Genomic DNA, 20,114 nt, shown 5'->3' on the forward strand with positions numbered 1-20,114 from the left:
GTTAAATGGGGAAAGGGAGGAAGATGTACACGGTGAGAGGTGAAACCTGGAGCGGGGGCGGTTTGAGGTAAATAACTGGAAAGACTATTGGTAAAGAGATCAAATGCTGAAAAAGGAGAAATTTGATTGAAGAGGACAGAAGGCCATTGAAGAAAGGGTTGGGGGAAGAGTACCAGTGGAAACCGATGGGCATTTAGGGAGATTGGATCTACACATCAGGCGACTTAATGCAAACACACAGTTAATTCATTCTTCAGCTCTTTTCACAGCATTCTCTGCGTTAGTCCATTGATGCACGTGTTGCTTCATATACACATTACTGACAACACACACGCGATCTGCTGCAGGATGTATGTCAGGACATTCAAATATCTGTCTGCGTAGAATTGACCACAAGCCAGATCATAGAATATACTCAACAGGTCATCCCGAATAACAGGGGAATTAACTGATACAGCGAACAACAAAATTTTGGCTCACCACCTCTTCGTCCTTCTGATTTCCACTTTTGCTCCGACGTCCCCATTTCGACTTTATTTGCCGCGAAGATCTATCTGACTGCAAACCCACTGAACAGCAGAAATAAAGAGGCGGAGACAGTGAAGATACTGTCTGGTCACTCGTGTTCTTTACACGCTGATAAAGGAATTCATCGTCCCTGGGAAAATAGCCCCGCAGTACGTTGTCAAGTTTGACGACAGGTTCCAGGGCAAAGTAAAACGGACCGTTCATCGCGGAGCTCACGGCAGTCCCGGTCACTATAACCACAGTGTCTGTTCTCTTGGTGTAGTATCGATCCCGCAGCCTTTGACAAAAAAGTGCGATATGGAGGTCGAAATTGAAATCCGCTGTTAGCTGAACGGAAAAATCAATAATTGCAATCATTGGGCCACATTTCAGAAGACAAATCGGATAATGAGCAAGAGTTTGAATAATTGTAGATGTAATTAGTCTGCTACACAATAGCAACGAAGGCAAATCCCATGAGATCAGTTTTTACCTTTTTTTCACCAGGTAACATTGATCCATTTCAGACCACGCGTTCTCCGAAACAGGATCACAATCAGTGTTAAATCAACCGGAAAGACATGGATACAATTTCGACCAGGCCAAAACTGATCCGCTTGAATTGATAACTCCGCTAGACATCAGAGAATCGTCCCATCCCCCGGATTTTAAAATGGCTGCCTTGGAATCCTTGTGCCAGGATACTGTACGTCCGGAATCTGCATTCTGCGAGACAGAGTCCCACCGGGAGAACAGTTGAATCTAAAACTCTTCAGCAGTTTACTGCGGGGAATTCGAAGACTATAATGTACCAGTGAGCTGCTGATTGCCCGTGTCATCGACATTTGACCCGCCATTGGAGCTGAAAATGGTGAAGAGAACAGTCATAATAATCACGGAGACATTTCCTTTGAGCATAAAGTGTTCGGCAACTAGAACCACAGCTTTAAAATTGAAACTTGTAAACATATGTCAGCGGGGTATACCGGACGGTTTACACGCTGTTGACGATATTGAGGCGACATTAAAACAGATATAAAACAAGAGTTCTGATTTGCTGACGTGTAATATGAAATGCATGCGTATCGAAAGTCAACTGGAAATTTCACCGAAAGAGCTGACATGCCTTGATGGTAAAGTTCCTAGTTTTTCTCAAGATTCAGACTCCGATCTAGAACGCTACTCTATATAGCGATGCAACACACCCAAAATGCTGGAGAAACTCAACAGTCCGGGCAGCTTCTATGGAAAAAAAGAACGGTCGACGTTTCGGGCCTCCCGAAGGGTCTCCTTGTGACCCTTTAGTTTTATTTGCTGATTTATTACGGTTATGCGCGTTGCTACCTCGGTGGCATTTATCACCGATCTCAAACTGATCCATGGGAATGTAGTGGTTAGCTGCTTTTTACCTCGATGGATGGAAAGACTTGGAACGAAAAACAATGGTGAACGAATGATATACTTCTATTTAAGGACGGAATGACCCTGCACGGGAACAGTCCGGTGCTGAAGATTGCGTGTACATACAGACATTGCCCTTGTAGTAGAGTTGCCGCATTGGGCGAGCATTACACAACGTAAATCCTGCAGATCCTCTAACCCTGTGATAAGGTAAATGCACATTTGATGATGCGTCAATGATGGGCTTCATTTTCCCGATGGTGCTATGATTGCAATGAATGCCTGACGATTTAGTTTTCAGATTACCTGTTGAACATTTCATCTCCATTCGTCCCTGTTCCTGTTGATGATGAATCCAAATGGTGTAAACTGTGAAATCACTGAACAAATCTCTGACATCAATGTCCGCCTCATACAACAAGACCATTTGTAGCTCAGTTTTCCAAAGTGATTTTACAAAAAATAATCCCTTGTAGTAATGATCATTGGAATATGAGGAGAATCTGTATTTACCGACAAGTACATTATTGCCTGAACGGAAGTCGTGGGGCACGTCCTATCCGCGATAATTGATCGTTTACATCGTTACCGTCGCCAGTATTATAAAAGGTTCTGCGGATATGTCCAATTCGCATAATCCTTTCGAATTTCATTGGCTGTAGGTCATGTGTCTAAATGTTAACACCTTTTCATCGTCTCTGTCCCAGACCAACATTTATTAACTGTCTTCTTCTCAAGAAGTGACAATCGGCAACTTATGGCTCTTTGTTCTCAAATGATCAACTGCCCTGAATTACGTGGAACAGATGTAGTCAACAACAGTCAAAATCCCGCATATTGTATTCAATCAAAGAAACGTTTTTTTTTTAAATGATCTTGAAGGATTACCTGAATTATCAAAAGTCTTCTTTAAAGCGCTGATCAAGCCAAACGACCGACAGCCTGTTCCTTTTGCACAACTGCAGTCTTCAGCTGTCTAAGGTGATACACATCGGATATAAAATTGATATTACCGCAGCATACGATAGTATCCTCATCCAATCATGTATTGAACATTTGATCCGGAACTACAAAACTCAATCCACGAGTCTGGGACGTTCAACATTTCATTTGCTTTATCAGCATGCTTTAATAACATTCGTATGCTTAGCCTATTGATGGATTGTCTCCTTTGCCTTCTCCACAACTCGTGTCCAGTCAATAGACAGAACTGATGCAACTCAGTAAGAACAGAGCCTCACAAATATCGATGCGTATCAGTTCATGGGGCTGCAAGGTTCTCCTTCATTATCAGATATATGGATGGCTAAGATGAAGTTCGTCCTCCATCAGCGAATCCTATATTCACGCTCCCAATTTCAACATTATAACCTTCCAAAGAACACTCTTTCCATCCCTTCTTATAATTCGTGGCTGTCTCATTATTATTTGAGATTAGGCCAATCTGTGTAGTTGGCAGCAAATTTAATTAGCACGCTGTTCTGTGGGTGGCGATACACCCACGAGTATATAGAAAGTAAAGGAGGCAGCTTAGTACAAAGCCCTTAGGGGCATCTATGTTGAGAGTCAGAGGGACAGAGGTGAGGGTGCCCACTTTTACAACCTAGCGGCCACATGACAGGAAGACCAGGATCCGGCTACACAAGTTCAAATACATCCGTGGCTGAGGTCTCTGAGCTTCTTGTCGAGCCTAGAGGGAATTATGGCACTGAAGGTTCAACTGTAGTATTCATCAAGAGCTGTAGTTTTCTCACACAGGCATCACACATGGTGGAAAGTGGAATCTGAATCGTGTCTCCGTGTCGTTATTTCGCTGCGTTGATGTCTTTGCTCAGATCAAAGCTGCTTTTCCTGAACTCTTGTTGATTACCGGCAATGTAAGCTCTATCTGACGCGGTAAATGCTTCTTGCACGGAACTGTTGATCAAGAGTTTCTGATTTGGGAAGAGCCTGACTGATTTCTGGGGAACAACATCCTCGATGCGCTTCCGGACCCATTCCGTGAACTTGAAGATATCCTCATCAGGAAACACATTGCAGTTGACGTCATCGGAGCAGTCCTGCCGCATGGAAGCCAATTGGTCGGACCAACATTGGGCCCATCTAACTATGGCCGTCTCTTGTTTCAGCTGCTGCCTGTACTTTGGCACCAGGAAATAGAGGAGTGATCTGATTATCCAAACGGGGTGGGTGTTGGGCGAAGGATCTCTTTGTAAGCGTTGCGGAAGGGGGAGTAGCAGTGTTCGAGTAGGCTATCTCCGTGTTCTCACCTGCTTCCTGTGTACTATATGAATGTATGGCTGATCCGGATAGGAAACATAATGGTCCCTAAAGATCATTTGCTGTCATATCCTGACATCCATGCGTTCTCCAGCATAATAAGGATTATTTGCACGGCAGGTAGAAACTTTGATATCATTCCCCACTATATCTAAACCTGTAGTGCCAAGACTAACTGATCAGATCGAGACATTTTAATCCAACCATCCGGGAATAACTCGAGAATTACTGAAATGTTGTTTAGACCAATCCAATTTTAGGTTGAACTTCCAGGCCTCTCAGCACAACCATAGTTAGTCGGCTTGTAGACCATAAGACATAGGCGCAGAATTAGGTCACCGATCGAATTCGTTTCGTCATTTCATCATGGCTGATCCGGGATCCCATTCAACCCCATACACCTGCCCTCTCATCAAATCCCTTGATGACCCGACCAATCAGGAACCTCATATTTTCCGTTTTCGATATAACCAAGCACCTGGCTAGTCACAGATTCACCTCGCGGTGGCGAAACATAATTCTCTTTAACCTTGTTCTAAACGCTCGCCCCTCACTTCTGAATCTGTGCCCCCAGTCAAGATAACCCCACTAGAGGAAACATTTTCTCCATATCCACCTTATCCAGTACTTTCAAGATTCGGTTGGGCTCAATGAGAGTCACCACATTCTTCTAAATTCCAGTGGGTACAGGCCCAGAGTTGCCAAACACACCTGATATGCTAACCCCCGAATTCATACCTAGAAACCTCCTCTGGGCACTCTTCAATGATGTTTGAATTTTATTTCCATTTAGAGATTCGGCTGCACTATTACTCCTTTTACCAAAATACAATATCATACATTTCCGAATACTGTTTTCCATCTGCCACCTTTTTTTCCAATTCTTCCAATCGCAGTGATTCCTCTGCAGGACACACTCCTCCATTTATCTTCGTATCATCCGCAAACTTCGCCACAAACCCATTAACTCCACTTTTAAATCATTCACAATCAACGTGAAAAGTAGCCGTCCCAATCCTCACCCCTGAGGAAAGCCACTATTCATTGGCAGCCAACCAGAAACCGTCCCCTTCATTCCCACACGCAGCCTCCTGCCTGACAAGCCAGTATTTTTCCTGTAACACCAAAGGGTTTTATCTTGTTAAGCAGACTTATGTGTGTCGCCTTATCAAATGTCATCTGAATATTGAAGTAAATGAGATCCAGCGCTTCACCTTTGTCCAGCCTGCTTCGTACTTCCTCTGAGAAGTCTAATAGATTTTTCAGGCAAGAGTTTCCTGCACAGAAGCCTTGCTGATTTTGATTTACTTTATCATTAGTCTCCAGGTATCCCAAAACCTATTCCTGAATGATGGACTCGAACGCTCCCCCAATCATCGATCTATAACTGGCCAACTGGCCCATAATCCCCCTTGTTCCTGTGCTGGCGTTGTAGTCTGCCACAAACAATTTCAAAATGAAATATTAAAATCAGCAAGGAGGTGGATGCATTTGGAAAAAAGGGAATGGGATCCGCTACAAGGAACCGTAAAAGTACGGATCCTGTCTGACTTGAATATTTCAAGTATTTCAGTATTCCAATATTTCATTATCGATTATTTCGCTGGGACACAAGGACTGGCCGTGCAGTGTTTCATAGTGATAGAACAAGGCGTGGGAATTCCCACAAAATGTGCTTATCAGGCACAGATTCTAGAATAAAATAACGTGTGATTGTTGCTTAGAAAGAAAGAAAAAAGACTGGCCTGGCTGTGATTTATGGAAATTTAATGGAGGCATGAGATTTCCCAAACACAAACACAGTGCGAGTATAACTTATTGCCATTTTATGTCACTTTCTATTCACAATTATCAATGTACTCTGGCTTAAATACCCAAGTGTCTTAAATCCAGTAGGGCGAATATTGCAACTAACATCATCTATGGATAGATCAACACTTTTAGACGTTGTTTCCTTCAGACTTGATGAAAAATGTCGTGGATTCTGAACCTTGTAAATTCTTGAAAAGGTAAGGAAAAAACGCTGCGTGTAACACATGAAAATAAAACACTTGCAAGAAATTTCACACAACACGAATAGTGAGATCAGAGATGGGTTGCACTGTTAGTGGGAAAATCGCGTTTCCTTGGGCTAAACAGTTCTATTTTCTGCTAGTGGATATAGATATTTAATCTTCCCATATGTTACAGTTAGTTTCATGAATCAGTCAGTCTACAGTAATCACAGATGACCCACATATCAGCGTGGGCGTGGTGATGTCCTTCGAGATACACGTTTAACTAATCTAATCGTTTAGGAAGTAATTTCTCATCCAAATTGACTAGTACTGTGGAACCAAATCTAAACAAAAACAAACAGGTGTGAACGTTCCCCACGCAGAAAAAAAGATAATCGATTTCAACAGCCAAACTAAAAATACCTTTTTAAAAAAAATTTGAGTATCTTAATGCGTTCTGCCTACTGTTGCAAATGATAATTATTTGTGGATAGTTCCCACTGTAAAAATATGAAGACATTTGAAACCTGCAACTTTAGCGTCAGGCAAGGAATATACAATATTGTTTTCAAAAGGGTGAATAAACAATTGTGTTTTTTTATTGTTCCTGGGAACGACTTTCATTGCACGACTCATATGAATTATTTACCTGAGGATTTTGTGAAATAGACTGCCACTGATGTGACTAACGAGGTGGAATGATTAATTATCAGATGCACTTTCATCTCCCGTATAATAACTTACAAAACAATCAACAGTAGATTCCGGTAGTTGGACCATTTTGAACAGATCGCTGCATCGCACGGAAAATGGAGTATGCTGCAATTTACTACATAGCCAGTATCGACTATCCTGTACTGGCAGCGATTGGTATCCCTGGTAAGAAACAGGAGCTGGCTGTTGTTCTTCATACTGTATCTGTGGTACGGCATAATGAAGATATAAAATCTGTTACAGATGGTGCCTCACGTGATCAGCGTTTTTAGCCTGTTCAGGACTAAACATACGTTGTTTATTTTTCTATAATTTCTAACATCCAACTTTAGCAATTAATGAGTGTTAATATTGATACTGTTCCAGTGTTTACTTCACTCGACTTTCCAAAGCAGTAACAGCATGATGTGCTCCAAATCTAATTCGGTATAAACATAAAAACTCAAAACTTAATATAAACAAAAAAGAAATCTTTTCCATCGGTCCACCTTTATCATCCAGCTCACTGGTTTTAGACGACTCACGGTCCTTCTCTTTTATTTTAAAGCCAAAAACAAGAAACTTATTTTTCCATTTGTCTAAATGTCCTTTAAAACTCCACAATAACGCACAGATCTCTTCCGATTTACCCATTCTCCTTCTTTGGCTGGTTTTAATGTTAATATTCAAGATTACAGTTTGATGTAGCTGTGCATCGAAATATACCTTTAGCTCTAAGTTTCGTGAACTGCGATATGTTGTGTCGGAAGAAGCAATCTCCCTGTGTCCATTTTATTCCCGCTATAAGTACAACCTTCAGCGTTCTCAGCTACAACGGTGGGTCCGTTTAAATGAGTCGTTCGATAACCCGCTCACTGGTATCTCTGCTGACAACTTCGGGAAATTTGCAGCACAACTATTGGTCTGTTCCACCATAATCCTTCAATCGAAGGGCAGTGACTGAGCCCGAGCGAATTATATTTCCTCTATCCAAATTGAGACCAGCCTGTCCCGGCATAGGATCAGAAAATGAGGTTCACTCAATCCGCTTCAATGCTTCTCTCCGCATGGCTCCCAAGTGAAACGGATCAGTGTTTATGCTCCTGAAAACAACTCTGCTTTCCTGCAGTTAATTTAATGGCGATTTCGATCCTGTCTCGTGGAAACTATGATTTTTCCAAATGCATCTCCTGTTATCTGGTGGGAATAGCAGCAGCTGATTTAATCTGCACTATCATTAGTGTTGTACTCGAATGATCAATAATACTTATTTTTATGCCGGTCCTTTGTTCATTCCATCGGTTTGCTCCGTGACATTTGCCTGAGCGTCGCATCCATGGACTGTTCTGTTCGGCTCACGGTGGCTTTTACGTTCGATCGCTGTATTGCAGTTTGTAGTCAGAAGCAGCGGGAGCGATACTGCACCGAGAGGACAACGACTGTGATAATAATAATTGTGGGTTTGGGGAGTTGTGCGAGGCGTGTACCATTGTACTTTCGGCGATGCCTTTTGAAAGCGGATTACCTTAATTTACCGGTATGGAAATCATACTGGTTGTTTAACTCCATTACTACACCTTTATTGCCAATCGGCTTGATTCTGTTGTTTAATGCTTTAACAGTCTGGTATATTATAGCCGAATCCGCCGGGGTCTCAGGATCAGCAGAGGAAATAAGAATACAGAGCGAGGGAACCGGCGAAGGTCTATGATTTTGTTGTTCGCTCTATCAGCCAATGTTATATTGTTGCGGATCCCCTTTACCGAATATACTTCTAACTGGCAAATTCAGAATTACTTTTACACAGATCAATATTTGAATACCCCGAGGTACATCCTGCAACAATGTGGGATCATGTTGCATTTTCTCAGTACCTGCACCAACACGTGTATCTACACTCTGTCACAGGGGAAATTCAGAGAGGAGATGAAGACTGGCGTCAAACATCTGTTTACATTGGATGGCCGGTTCTGTGGATAAAATGCAAATCGAATTGAAAGCTTTGACGAGAGTTCAAACAAAGTTATACATAGCTTATATGTCTATACTCGTGACGCCAAGTGAGCGAATGTCGGTAGTTTTCCTTTTCTAGTGAAGTCAGCATAGTTAGTGTAATTAAATGGGTCTCGTACCAACCAATTAAGAGAAGCTCATGTGATAGTTACATTAGCAAAAAGTCTATTCAGAACTTTCCTTTAACATCGGAATATGGGTCAACAAATTATGTGAAGCTAGTCTGATTTTTCTTACAATGGTAAAATTCTATTCCCATTCACAGGATTGTCGATTGTTCCAGGGATATCAGCGACAGCTGGAGAAATATTCCTGGACATGAACACCTGATGTCAGTTAAAGTGAGCTGGTAAACCTGCAATTTCCATTGTGCCAGTGCAATCAATGTGACTAATGCCTTTTCGTTCAGATAGCGTGTGGTACCTTCCAATGACTGACAAACGAAGCCCTAGTTAGACCCATGAATGGACTTGTTCAGCAGAGTTAATATGAGGGCTGGTTCAGAATCGTAGCTGTGGTTTCCCAACTTTTCGTGATTAAGAACGCCAGAGGGGGAGGCTGCAGAATGGGGTTGTAATAAGTCCGACATAATTGAATAGCAGTACAGACAATGGGCCGGCCAGATTATGTTTATGGACCTTACGGCAGAAATTGGGCCCGGACAGAGGTAAAATGAGGTGTTGCAGAGAGGGTAACTGAGGAGCTGACTGAGGAGAGGGCAGTGTCTGGTGCAGAAGACCGTGTGTAGAGCACAATAAAAAAGATGCTTAGTTGGCATTCTGCCTTCTGAATCGAAAGCTACTATGTTGTAAATATAACCATTTTTACCAATGCTATAATAACAAAACCAATCAAGCGAGAATTTGATGTCCGACTTATTTGGCAGAAACGTGCTAATTTCCTATATTTCCTGTCACAGTTATCAACAATTCCATGTCTGTGTATCAGAAATAGTTTCTTTACCGCGGATTTGCGAATAGTCTGCTCCGACTGCTGCCTTTCATGGGTATAAATAGGTCCTTCAAACGAACGAGAACTGGCGCTGCACTAAAGACTGGGGGTGTTTTTTCTTGCCACGTTTCAACAAAATTTAAGGACGATAACATATATGTGAATATATGTTATATTCGTATAACGATAACATATATTACAGATTTAAAATCAACGCGACAATCATGTTGATAAGTCAAATTAACCCTTGTCACTTGGGTTGAAATAACCCGTATCCATGGTAACCGGGGAGTGAGGCGGAGAAATTTCAGGTTTATGAGCCAGAGTGATGAGAAGATCCCAACGTGGGATTGTAAAGATGAGAAAGCAAAGGCGGTGGACAACGTTTCATGGGGATCTAATAAAGGGATGGGGCTCCGCATTCAAATGTTCATCAGGCACTGATTCCGGAATAAAATAACGAAAACAAATGGTGGCGGGCAGTTTCACAGGGGCCTAATCATGGAGTGGGACTCCCTATACAAAATATTTTTCTAACATAGATTCTAAAATATAATGTCATGGGATTGTCGCCTGGAGACAAAAAAACCTCTGGCTCGGTTTTGTGTAATGAAGATACAATAAAAGCATTGAACATCGCACACCCCATCCTACTAGCGCGCGCGCGCACACACACACACACACACACACACAGAACGAAGCATTATAAAGCAGAGTATAAAACATTATAGAAATAAGAGGTAAGAAATAGGAGCAGGAGTAGGCCATCATGTCATTGAGTCTAGTCTGCCATTCAATAATATCACGGGTACCTAGCCGTGGCCTGAGGTACATGAACTTACCCTTTCCACCTATCTTCAATTCCTTTCTGTGCAAAATGCTGTCTAAATGTACCTAACCACTTATATCCTACTTCCTCCCTGGGCACATCGTTCCGCTGATGCGCTGTTCTCTTCATCTCCATCCTAATTGTATTCCTCCGGTTCTTGAGCTATGTCCCCTCGCTCTGGTCCTCATTTAACAGCCGAAACAACTTTCCTGTTTCTATCCCATCTATCTTTCTCTGAATTTTCTGTGTTTCTATAAGATTTCCTCTGAATTGCCTGGATTCCGCCGAGCATAGTCCAAGGCAACTCAGTCTCTCCGTCATACGGTAACAACTTCATTTCCGGAGCAAACTCGTGAACGTCCTCTGAAAACCCGGACACGTTGAGTCAGATAAGGAGACCAGAACGACCTGTGCAGGTGACAGGGTATTCAGATCACAATGGACTGCAATTTTAACTCGCACGTCAGCGACCGGGACGCCTCTCTGCGTAGTAGGCTGATTGACTTTTATGCACGGTTCGATGTACAGAACGACGTGGCAGCGAGAAAGCCCCGTCTCCCGGAGGAGCGACACTGTCTCTGGCCGCAGCTGCTGTGAGGGTGATCCTCGCAAAGATCACCCCGCGTAAATCTGCGGTGCCTGATAACATAGATCGTCCGATGCTGAGTGACTAAGCAGCCCTGTTAGCAGAGATTCAAACAGACACCTTCAACATCTCTTCAGAAGTGTGTTCTGTCCCCTCGGGTTTCAAGACAATCGCCATCATCCCGGTGAACACGAGGGCGACAGTAAACTGAATTAATAACTATCGTCCTGTGGCGCTCATTTCAATTAACATGAGATGCTTTGAGCAGCTGGTTATGTATCGCATTAAGTTCCATTTTCTAAAACTATTCAACCGTTTCCAGTTCGCTCAATTCGGTCCATTGATTATGCCATATCCTTTCAACTTCAATGCACCTTTCCCCATCTGGAAAATGGCTCCTCAGCTGCCTGGACATTGTTGATCTCCAGTTCAGCTCAGCGTTTAACACAATCATCCCAGAACGCTGGTGAATAAAATGTTTTCGGTCTCAACAACTTTCTCTGTAACAGGACAGTACATTCTTGACAGAAAGACCAGTTAGGACGTCTGTCTAGCTCCATCTGTCACAACGTCGGACCGTTGGTAGAGTATTCTTAGGGCTCTGAGCTTTTTACTGTTGTTTTCCTGTATTTTTGCGTTTTTAAAATTATAATTATAAGGTATCTTCCGCTTCGGGGTGGTATCTGTCATAGTTAGAGCTTCTCTAGATTGCATATAACTTGCAATAGTCTTTGGATACTTGCAGTTAATTCCCCTCGAGACTTTGCAGGTGTCAAATCTAGTGTCCTTGGACCCGTCTCTTTATCGGAATGGCTTTTTGTAAGCCTGTCAAGAGTCTGGTGTTTTATATAGCTGGGCACGGATTCTTTTCTGCCTGGAGTGTATGTAAAATGGCAATGTTAATCTATTCTGTATTGGTGGCCCTGATCCCTGTCCAGTGAATTTGCAGCCGAGTTTATTCTGGCCTATCTAAGATCTTATAAGTTCTGCAGTATTGTCTCTTTTGTTATTAACACGCCTAGTTTTGTTTATTCCTTCTGAGTCTGCTTGATACTACAATTGTGTCCAAAGATCCAGTGTGATAGTTTTCCTCATCAACCATTCGTGTAAGCTGCTCGAAAAACTCTATCAGACCGGTTACACATAATCCTACTATGAACAAAGCTATGTTGACTGTCTCTAATCAGGCCCTGTCTATCCAAATATACGTATTGTGTATATCTGATTCTCGAGAATATTCCAATAATGTACTCATTACTGACTTCAGATTCAGCGACGTCTAATTTCATAGAATCTTTCTTAAACAACATAACAACAAACCTTCTGGACATCATCCGTGGTTAAGAATATTTGAACTATATCTGCGATGGCCCCTGCAATTTCTGCACTAACCTTCAACAAGGACAAAGAGGACACCTTACGAGGCCGTGGGGTGTTTTGACCACGATTTGCCTTCTCGTTTGTAATCAGAATAGTGTCTATGACCTCAGTATTGTTTTATCTTAGTTATATAGACTGTCCGTCCATTTCTTGGGAAAATAAATGAGCTAAATTTTCATTTAAGTTCTCCCCAGTCTCCTTTGGCTCCATTTACAGATGACCACGCTGATATTGTCCTTGCTATTCTTTTGTTCTTAATATATCTGTAGATGCCCTTGGGATTCTCCTTCCCCTTGACTGCCAGAGCAGCCTTCTACTTTCCTTTCGCCCTCCTGATTTTTTTCTTATGTGTTGTCTAAAATTCTTTTCATCATCAAAGCGTCATGCGTCCCTCGTCTCTGATGTATCAAGGTGCACACTTGTGTCCCAGTCTATGGCACAGGGAGAAATCTGCAAAACTATCAAAATATGTCGGCTCATCATTCTCAGTCCAGCGCTGGCTATTAATTTCACTTCCTGCGGAAAGAAAGAGCAAGTCGTTGGTCTCCATGGCCCGGGACACCGTGTCTACATCTGTATCCCACAACCAAGTTAATCATGTCTTTTGAACATTTTTGTCCCGCGTATCCACCTTTGCCTCGCCTACCACGCCCCAATCACTGGGTGTCGTCCCGTAGCCTCCCATAACTGAACAGGCTGAGGCGCTTGGGAAGCGGAAGCATCTGAATGTCGCCAGCTCATCTGGGACAGAAGGACTTCATGGCAGAGATATGAAAGAGTAGCTGAACGGGTGGTGGAAGCATTAGTTGCTCCTTTTCAAGAATCACTAGATATAGAAATGTTTCCGGACATTGGAAAATTGCAAATATCTCCACACATTTTTGAGGAACAGAAGTGGGTAACAGTCAAATGGACTGATTTCAGTGTTTAACATGACGTCAGACTCCATTATTAAGCATTATATAACGAACAATATATTTTCTAAGTGACTGATTTACTAAATAGGGAGAAAATTCAAACATTAGAGGTACTAATGAAGCTGGGTGTCCTTGTACAGGATTCCCCAAATGCTGGCTTGCAGCTGAGTTGGGAGGAAGGTGGCAAATACAATGTTAGCTTTCACTTTGACACGACACAGGTACAGTTTAATCCCATGTTAGAAAGGCAGAGACTGGTCACGGTCACGTGATGGGTGGATTTATTCAAGAGGAAACAAAGAGGCTTTAGCAGTAAATTTAAGTACGGTTCACAAAATAGGCAAATCAAAAACATTTGCACACATTAGTCTCTGTACAGTATGAGAGTGCAGGTTTAATTCTTACCTGTCAGTCTCTGGTACAGTGTGAGGGTGGGGTTCCTCCAGTACCTGTCAGTTTCTGATACATTGTGAGAGTGTGGGTTTCATTCGGTACCAGTCAGTCTCTGGTATAATGTCAATTTAATGTTTGGGAACTCATTCCAAGACCAGACAAACAGCTCATATCAAGAGTCTGCCTCTGGGAGGGAAAAAAAAAATTCTTTACTCAAAAAGCGTCTTTAACTTACATTTTTCTGTGGCTTGTTTTGGTATGTGCTACTAGCTTTTAATCAATTAATCAATTCGAATTTTATTTTTGCAATATAAGAACATTTCTCAGAATATATACTTAAACAAAGATTTGGGAAGCTGCTACGAGGACGCAGATTCACTGGTTTGGTAAGTGAGATAGAAGACATGGATCAACGCACACAGAATGCTGGAGGAACTCAGCAGGCCAGGCAGCATCTATGGAAAAGAGAACAGTCGATTTTTCGGGCCAGGACTCTTCAGCAGGACTGGAGAAAAAAATTATGAGTAGTAGAATTAAAAGGTGGAGGGAGGAAAGGGAGCAACAAAGTGATAGGTGAATCTGGGAGGGGCTGGGGTGCAGCAAGCAATTGTTTGTCGAAAGAGACACAGGACTGGAAAAGAGGGAGTCTGAAAGGAGAGGGCAGAAGGCCATGGAAGAAACCAAACAGAGGAGGAGCACCAGAGGGAGGCGGTGGGCAGGCAAGGAGATAAGGTGAGAGAAGGAAAAGGAAATTCTGAAGGGGAGGGGGCATTACCGGAAGTTCGAGAAATCAAGGCAGGATCGGATTGAATAGCGGGCAGTCCGGAGAAGCTGGATACCCCCTCCGACTTGTGTTTTCTATCTTTCAATGTTCGCTCTTTGTGCTCGGTGACTCAGAAAGAAGATTTCAAGTACGTTTGACAACCCGGATATATTTCAATGAGAAATCGTATGCTTGCATGTAACGAAATCCAGGTTGGTGCCTGTGAATTGAAAAATCGGCGGGAAATCACAGATTGCGAAATTCAGAGCAACATTCACAAAATGCTGGAGTAACTCAACTGGCCACGGGATAAGCAAGTGCCAGTCTGTATTCACACCGTTCTACGTAGGATAGTTGAAACCCGACCTTTACAGTGTCAGTCACACAGCTTTGGTGCAGGAATGGAACCCCCCTCCCCCCGTGTGGCAGGGAGGGGCGAAGCATCAGCGATACTCCACATCTCCCCATCCGTCACTAACTGTTCCGGCTGTGATGGTCTGAACATGACACCAACAGTTAATCCCGGAGGAGGAATTGTTGCATTTGATGTCAGCGTTTGCAGTACATTAATGGCGCGAGTTCCGCTTCACTAGTTGATCTGCAGTTTCAACACTGAAGGAACTCGGGCAGACATCCAATCATCAGGACAGTATAAGGAAGTGTAACCCCTTGGGTCACCTCGGGCTCGCTCACACTCGTTCTCGTCTAGGGGGAGCAGCCTTCGGCCCCGCCAATCTGGGTAATCAGCTGGTGTGGGTGCTGTGTGATGTCCCCGCCTCGCCCCAAAACAGACAGTACACCATATGCGATTAAATGAGTACAATTTATAAAGATTACTATAACTAAGTGATTAATAACGATACAGTATATATGAAGAGAAAAAATAAAGAAAAGGCGCCAAACTTATCAAAGTCCAAACCACTTCGTGCACAACCGTTGGAGCTCAATTTCTGAAGTCTTCTGGCCACCATTCGATCCCCTCCGAACTCCTCGACTCGCAGCTCAGGACCCTCCGAAGTGGTCAACCAAGCATTTCTAGCTTCATCCCCCCCCCCCTCGGAGTATCTCCGGGCCACGGACCCCCGCTTGGGGTCCGTTCTCGCCCAGTTTACAGCATTGCGTCCTCTCTCGCGACCCCTCGCGCCGATCTGCCCAAAAGCCCGTCAACAAAAGCTTACAGACTCAGAAGAAAGAACATCAATCGCCATTTGATTTACAAAGGAATACAATTCTCGTTATCAGTAAATTAGCATTCCTGCTAGTTAACAAAACAAAGAAGCCCTTTTGATTACATGCACAGTAACAAAGAAAAAGGAAGAAACCCCCTTTACAGAAGTTAATGGCACCTGGGGTGAAAACGTCGTTATTTATTTTTTAAAAAAGCCGACCAGAGGGATGTATTGTCCGTCTGAATATTTAAATGATGTAAAATGCATTTCAGTGGCGAAATATCGGGAACGAGGTTCAAGACAGATAGAGCATAATCGGCAGATAGATAATAACTGGGTGAGTCAGAGAGTAGGGAAGGTGGAGAGAACGAGAAAGAGTAGAAACAAGGAATCATCAAAAGAAACTGAAGAACGTGAGTATGAAACGGGAAAAAGACGGAATGGACCCAGACATATACAGACACAGACATGTACAGACACAGGCACAGACCCAGACCTTGCATGTACAGATTCAGACAGAGACATAAACGAATGCATACATACACACACACGAAAAAGCGCAGCATTCACAGTTCAACAATTGATTACACTTTTTGTAGCAGAGTGGCGCAGCGGAAGCGTGCTGGGCCCATAACCCAGAGGTCGATGGATCGAAACCATCCTCTGCTATATTCTCTGTTGGCGGCAGCTGGTATTCAACTTTGTTTTTTAAAACACTATGCACCTATAACAAGAAATTGCATTTCAATTGGAATTTATCATTTATTCGTACTCTTTTAAATAGTCGTCTCTGTGGCGCAATCGGTCAGCGCGTTCGGCTGTTAACCGAAAGGTTGGTGGTTCGAGCCCACCCAGGGACGCTAGTGATCCACTGGTTTATTTTCTGTGGAATAAAATACACAGTCGGTTTTTTCAGGCCGAAACACTTCTTCAGGATCACGAAGCAGCCTGTGTGCTGAGTTCCTCCAGCATTTTGTGTATGTTGCATCTACACACATTCCCGTCTGTGATTCAACTGTTACACTGCGAAGTCACTTGCGTGGAATGGAATTCAATGGACTTTATTAATTACGTCCTTCACATACTTGAAGAGTAAACATTTTACGTTACGTCTCCGTCTAAATGTGCAATGTACAACATAGCAATATGTAATAAATAGTATGTACAACAGGACAGTCAATATAACATAGGAATACGATTGTATCAGCGTGAATTAGTCGGTCTGATGGCCTGGTGGAAGAAGCTGTCCCGGAGCCTTTTGGTACTGGCTTTTATGCTGCTGTACTCTTTCCCGGATGGTAGCAGCAGGAACAGTTTGAGATTGGGGTGACGCGGGTCCCCAACGATCCTTCGGGTCCTATTTCACACCTGTCTCTGTAAATGTCCTGAATACTGTGAAGATCATATCAACAGACACGCTAGCTAGGCTGTCCGCACCGCTCCTTGCAGATTCCTACGATTGAGGGAATTACAGTTCCCATCCCGGGTAGTGATGCATCCATACCGGATGGTCCCCTGTAGAAAGTCTTTAGGATTTGGGGATCCGTGTTAAATTTCTTCAACCGTCTGAGGTGAAAGAAACGCTGTTGTGCCCATTTCACCACGCAGCCGGTGTGTACAGACCTCGTGAGATCCTCGCTGATGTGTATGCCGAGGAAATGAAAGCCGTTCACCCTCTCAACACAGATCCATTGAAGTCAATAGGGGATGCCTACTCTGAAGAAGTGTGAATCTTCTCATCGATGAGAGTTCAGTGAAACCCTTTCTCACTGCTCCCCCTCTGTGATCTCAGCTCTTTTTTTCAGCTGGGTACCTCTGCGCTGTCCGGAGGCCGGCGCTCCCTACTGCTGCCGCAACGGGCTCAGTGGGATTTGAATCTGTTCTACGTGTTTCGGTCACATATACCGAAATACAGTTAAACGCTTCTCATCCTCACTGTTCATAGAGATCAAATCATTACACAGTGTATTGGGAGAGAACAAGGTGAAGCAATAACAAAATGCAGAATAAAGTGTAACAGCGAAAGGGAAAGCACGGTGTAGGTAAATAATAATGTGCAGCTTCATGCCGAGGTGGATTGTGAGGTCAAGCGTCCGTCCGATCTAACGGGAAACCATTCAATAGACACAGCAGTGGGACTGAAACTATCCCTGAGACTGTGAATTGTGCTTTCAGGCTTTTGTACTTTCTGCCAGATGAACGAGGGGAACGAGAGAATATCCGGGTCGCGTTGTGTCTTTGATCACGATTCTGCCTGTTCGATTTGACCAGAAAGTGTGCGTTTCCTCGAGCCGATTCCTTGGAACTAACGGACTTCCCGGGTCTAATGTTGTGTTTTTCATTCAGTTTGGGGTCCTGGCTCATCCAACATGAGGGATCACCACCATCGTACATGAGGGATCCATCTGATCCAATGGAGTGAACTTCATTCACAGCAAATTGCCCGTGAATTCTGCGTTCATAGTTCTAAAAGTGAACGACCTGCGATAGCCGGGAATCGAACCCGGGTCAACGGCTTGGGAAGCAGCTATGCTCACCACTATACCACCATCGCACCCCGATACAAACGAGAATGTTCTCTTGTGCTATAAGATTCTGTCACTCGAATATCATTTTCTGAGCTGTTTTCTGAAGGATCATTCCTCTCTCCGTTGCAGTTCCTATTCTGATCACTGGATATCGCGACATTCCGACAGACCGGAGAAACACAGCACCTGGGATCCGAGTAAATGGAGAATCGACCCGAGAGATTCGAAGGGCTGCAAATGGTTTTCTGCTTCACGTTTCAGGAAGGGGGAAACAACTGCTGATTATAATTGTCCGTTCAAACAACACGCAGTTGGATGCTAATGGGAACTCTTCCTTTGGCCAGTACTTGAACTCAGTAAATGACTGAATCACTGAAGAATGCTGAGACTCCTCCAGTCACACAGTGAGGAGGGGATGAGTAAAAAGCGCCAGCTCTGCACTCAACGGACAAACATCAGAGTGACTTTATGAACTCTCCTGAACCCTGACATCCGTATGAGATTCCACACTCTTGTTTATACCTCGTTAGTTCAATCCCCGCCTGTCACGCAGGAGACCGGGGTGAAATTTACCGATGGGGAGAAAATTTTCCTGCTTCACATGAAACCGGTATGAGAAGATGGGACAATCTAGTGTGCAAATAGCCCGGAACTGGAGAGTTTCCCGAGAACGAGAACGTTCTGTTCAGCGTTTTTTTTTTCAGTCATCCCTCATCGTGACTGTATCTCAACGCTGTTCGGCGTTACACTCGGTGACCAAATCCTTCACTCCGAAACATTAAACAGGGGCTGTTGCTGTGAGATATGAACTTCCGCACTTTCCCAGCACTCCTGCCGACGCTCTCAGTTTGTCTGGGTGACTGTGTGGAGAAGACAGAGAAAGGAACAGCTGAAACACTTTGGAGAGAACGATACCATGCGGACGTGTTTACCGCCGGGCGTAAAGCCACGCAGCCCCTCCTGCAACACAGGACCCTCGGAACAGACGCTTACAAAGTGCACTGGAGGAATGTACGCTTAAATTTTGTGACGATTTTACAACACGGGTTGCGTGGCTCGGCCTCTAGACCTGATTCATAGGAGAACACATGAAGAGGGTTCGAGTTGCTGACAGTGGCGGTTGATGATGCTGGTTGTGAATGCGTGGGAATGTTGGGAAATAATGTATGTTCAGGTGGGGGGGGGGGGGCGAGTGTCTAGAAAAGGAACCGGAACTGAAGAGTCTGGTGAGTGCGGGTGAAGGTTGGAATGAAGTTGAATCTAGATCTGGAAAACGGAAGAAAGTTGCATAATCTGGGAATGATTTCAACTGATCGAGAGGAAGGGCTGGATATTTTGAAAAAAAATGAAATTCAACTTCAAGTTACAGTATTGTTTAAATTTGACCCGGAACAACCTTCTTTTATCAATCCCATTAAATTAACTGTTGCAACACGCAAAATGCTGTAGGCACTCAACAGTCCAGGCAGCATCTATGGAAAAGAGTTCAGTCGACAATTCATGCCGAGACCATTCATCAGCCCCGATTTCCTCCAGCAATTTAACCAGAGAGTTGAAATCTGCTTTAGGGATTATAGATTGTGCTCAACATTAAGAAGAGTTTAATAGCAATTACTTCTCATTTGATTACGAAAATACGTCTAGATACATCTGATAAAACTAAGAAATACTGGGATGGCGAGTCTGTCGGGACCCTGGGGACTTGTG

The 20,114-nt window shown here is 43.6% G+C and overlaps 3 non-coding genes and 1 pseudogene across 3 annotated transcripts; 3 read left to right on the top strand and 1 right to left on the bottom strand.

Moving 5' to 3' along the window:
• Positions 1-20,114, top strand: part of LOC132383849 (uncharacterized) — a 101,098-nt pseudogene that overhangs the window by 49,256 nt on the left and 31,728 nt on the right.
• Positions 16,477-16,548, top strand: trnam-cau (transfer RNA methionine (anticodon CAU)). The gene has a single exon. It is a non-coding gene; the product is annotated as a tRNA-Met (tRNA).
• trnan-guu (transfer RNA asparagine (anticodon GUU)) lies at positions 16,666-16,739 on the top strand. Its single transcript has one exon. It is a non-coding gene; the product is annotated as a tRNA-Asn (tRNA).
• Positions 18,362-18,433, bottom strand: trnag-ccc (transfer RNA glycine (anticodon CCC)). Its single transcript has one exon. It is a non-coding gene; the product is annotated as a tRNA-Gly (tRNA).

This window comes from Hypanus sabinus, chromosome 31, assembly GCF_030144855.1.
Source record: "Hypanus sabinus isolate sHypSab1 chromosome 31, sHypSab1.hap1, whole genome shotgun sequence".
In the NCBI taxonomy this organism is placed as follows: domain Eukaryota; kingdom Metazoa; phylum Chordata; class Chondrichthyes; order Myliobatiformes; family Dasyatidae; genus Hypanus; species Hypanus sabinus.